Source organism: Miscanthus floridulus, chromosome 18, assembly GCF_019320115.1.
Source record: "Miscanthus floridulus cultivar M001 chromosome 18, ASM1932011v1, whole genome shotgun sequence".
NCBI lineage: Eukaryota > Viridiplantae > Streptophyta > Magnoliopsida > Poales > Poaceae > Miscanthus > Miscanthus floridulus.
The window spans coordinates 90173844-90177779 of NC_089597.1; the positions used below are offsets into that span (position 1 = coordinate 90173844).

Genomic DNA, 3936 nt, shown 5'->3' on the forward strand with positions numbered 1-3936 from the left:
CGGCGCACGTAACCCGGCCGGCCGGCCAGACACACCAGGCGGGGCCCTCGATGGTACGTCGTCACGACCAGCAGCGCGCGTGAGATGACTAACAGTCTAACACCGCCAGTTTCGCGGCGACCACCATGCATTGCGCTTGCGCCACCGGGCACCGCGGTGTAGTGTACCCCAGCCGCAGCGCGGCCGGCCGGGTAGTAGCAGTAGCATCAGCTTGCCCGCATCCGGCTGCGTGCGTGTGCGTCCGTGAGCTGTGGGCCGGGCTCGCGCGCGTACACTGTACGTGTCCTTATGCGGCTCGTGAACCCGGGCGGGGGCCATGCAATGCAGCTGGCGAAGGCCACACCGTACCCTACCTATCCTCTTCCGGTCGACCGAATTTTTTACTTTTTGGCCTTTTTACCGAAAGTTTCTCTCAAATAGACCCCTGGCGGAAAGAATTCCAGAAATGGACCCTTGGCTCGGCGCCAGAGTGAGTGGCGCCGAGCTCAGCGCCACACTGAGTGGCGCCGAGCTCCTGTCCACGGGCAAACGGCCTGCAAGGGGCTCGGCGCCAGAGCGGATGGCGCCGAGCTCGGCGCCGTAGATCTTGGCGCCGAGCTCGGCGCCACTCACTCTGGCGCCGAGCTACCTGCATTTAACCCCCGCCCAGCCTTCTTCCCTGAGCGTTCTTCCTCTTCTTTCTCCTCGGTTTTTTTTCTCGCCACTTCATCCTACCTCACGAATCGACATATTGGACCTTGAAAACCTTGATTTGATCCGTAGATCTTCGAGAGCAAGGTATCCTCGCTCCCCTCCTTGTTTTTTTCGTATCGATTCGGTATATATTAGTCGGATTTTTGAACCTAAGAATCGTCATCACTTAGGGTTTCATTGTATCCCTCAATATATGTATGATACAACTTTAGGTTCATTTCAAGGGTTGAAAAATGCTAGCAAACCAAGCCGAATGTAGTTATGTTATGGGTTTTATTGTTGTGGATGAAATGAGAAACCCTAGGTTTAGGGTATAATGTTAACTGCTTTTGGTTCTTATAACGAAATTGATTGTATTGTAGTTATGGTTCTCATTGATATTTTGTTTGCTAAATTACATCCTATTTGTTAGATGCAAGAAATGTTTCGGGAGGAGTTTTGGCGAAAACGGGGTCGTCCTCGCGAATTATACCCCGACGCGTCTAGCAAAGATGCCCCTGTTCCCCCTGACCTTCCTGTCCCTAACTGTGATTGTGGTTTTCCGGCCCATGTTTTTCAATCGAAACATCCGGACACAGCCGCGCGTTGCTTCTACACATGTAGTCGGTTTAATGTAAGAAATTATTTGTACTATCCTTTTTCTTTATTTGTTTAAGTATGGTACTAATATATTATTGGAATCTCGTTGTGTAGGACCATGAGAGGTGCTTTTTCTTTCAGTGGATCGATGGTGCAGAAAAGTTTGATCCTAGGTACCTGTTTTTCGACGATTGGTTTAGAGGGAGACATCCACGTGAGCACTTCAAGCGGTGGGTTCCACCCCCCCCCCCCTAACCCTCCGGCAATGACGGCTAAGGAGAAGCACCTAGCCGCCGTTAGACGACTCGAGGAACCTCCTCTGTGCGATTACGGAGATCGAGCTGTGATAAACCCTGAGAATACGTTGGAGTTTGTGTGTCCAAACAAGCATGAAGTAAGTGCAAAGTATATGTGTTAAAATCTTGAGCTATATGTGTTTATGTACTAATGTCTCATTATTTAGGTGTATTCAATGGCGAAGTGTCGTTTCAAGGAGTGGTTGTATGGTCCTAAGAACCAATGGCCGGAAGAACCGCGGAGGGTTAAGGAAAAGAAGAAAGAACGTGTAATCTACAAAGCACCTCCTGTCATGTGCGAATGTGGTGTAAAATCCAACTATGGCCTAGTCCCTTCGGAGCTTGGAATAGGTCATTATTGCGGCCATATGATTGAGTATGATGATGTTTGTTATAATTCTGGTAAACATGAAATCGTATTTTGTTTGTTTTCCTAATACATATATGATATAATATTTGTTTTGAACAGAGCACTAGGAAATGCAGTTGGGAATGTTATGATGGTCAAGCTAAGTTCTTGGATGAACTGAAGAAGAGGCAACTAATTGCACGGAAGAGGGGATATGGACCTGACTACGTCAACCTATTCGTTAAACATCACAAAGAAAAGATGTGTGAGTTTGCTAGACAGCGCGGTATTTGTAACCCGATCGATGTTGGGCTTAACAAATGGGGATTGGAGAGGCGAACGACGTTAGAGGAGGAGAGGGCAAGGAATGAGGCAAGGGAGGAGACAAGAGTACAGATGCAGGTCTTGGACGAGCATGTTGCTACATTATGTGCCAGTGAGTGCTTGAAAACCTTTTTTCGTTGCCTGGTTTTAAATGTAATATTATCGAGTTGCTAACTGATTGCATTTTATACATCAAGGGATTGGTTGCAGCGGAGAACATGCTGCAGAGGTGGCTCGTGCAAGATATGAGGAGAAGAAGTTAGATGCCCATAGATCACGAGCTGGTCGCACCGTTCAATCATCGATTGTGCTGTGTGATGATGGAGACGAGGATGAGGACGACACTGGCAGACTGAGTGAGCTCATTGCTTTAGCAGAGGCGGGCATACAGGCGCAGGAGGCTGACAACGACACAGGCAGACTGAGCAAGCTCATCTCTCTAGCAGAGGCGGGCATTCAGGCGCAGGAGGCTGACGACGACACTGGCAGACTGAGCGAGCTCATCGCCCTAGCAGAGGCAGGCTTACAGACAGAGGAGGATGACGACGCGTTCTTCACTCAGGCCGCAGCGGCTGCAGACGAAGCGGAGGCCGCTTACTACAAGCGACAGGCAGGTGAGAGCAACGCAGTTGAGCCTAGCCGCAGCAACAGGGTTGTAGTAGAGGACTGGTACTCGGATGATGAGTTACTTACTCAGTACGTTTCAGATTGAGGATTTGGAAGTGCATTTGCCCCTTTGTCTAATGTCGGCACTTAGTTATACTATTAATATGTTGTGTAATATGATATAGTATCTAACTTTTCATTATGTGGTTGTTTTCATTATCAATGGTCTTAATATTCCGCTTAATAATACAGACTTCTTTCTATTCGAACACGTGCTGCAAAAAACAGTTAACGACATACGATATTATAGAAATCAACACACGAAACACATTAAATGGCATGTGACTACAGGTACCGAACCTGGGTACATAGTGTTCTTTGACTAAACCTAACATGCCTTAGGTAATTAAACCATGCCTTCGATAATTAAACCTAACATGCCTTAGATAATTAAACCTGGGATTCTCCACAAGAAAAACATAAACTCATCCTAGTAGTGTGGCCACATAGCAAATTGTGTTGCACCTTCTCCATAGTAGCCTCCCGTTGTTGGTGGTGGTGGTGGCGGGGGTGATGGGGGAGACCCCTTTTTCTTGTGGTTAGGGCAGGTGCAATATGGATCATTGCAGAGTGCCTCCTGTGAATCGACACCATTGTTGTTGTTGTCCTGTTCGTCGTCCTTGTAACCGCTGCTAACTTCCCTTTCTAGATCGAAGATACGGTCTTGTAGGTAGTAGATGTACTCCGCATGTGGATAAATAGGTCGAGGATCGACCCACCTACTGAACCCACAATTTTCTTCTGACAAGGAAGACTACAAAAAGTATGTCGTGTAAGTGATATACAAGACAAACATAATGAAGAAACAAATAGTAAAAGAAATTACCCATGCTCGCGAGCATTTGAAGAAACGACGACCTCCATCTATTCCCTCGGTGAACATCTGCACTAGGCAGTCCTCACCATGCATGCATTTTGGCCACTCTTCTTTCCTTTCATCGTATCCTGTCAGTGGTGCCTCTTTGGTGAAATCACTTTTGCTCTCAACTAGGAACCTCTCATAAAGAGCTTCCTCAAAGAAATCGGGAC

The 3936-nt window shown here is 47.4% G+C and overlaps 1 long non-coding RNA gene across 1 annotated transcript; it reads left to right on the top strand.

Annotated features, from left to right (window-relative positions):
* Positions 1–1602: 1602 nt before the first annotated feature.
* Positions 1603–2641, top strand: LOC136521247 (uncharacterized). The gene is made up of 4 exons (XR_010775509.1): positions 1603–1666; positions 1736–1944; positions 2038–2353; positions 2439–2641. It is a non-coding gene; the product is annotated as an uncharacterized lncRNA (long non-coding RNA).
* The last annotated feature ends 1295 nt before the right edge of the window (positions 2642–3936 follow it).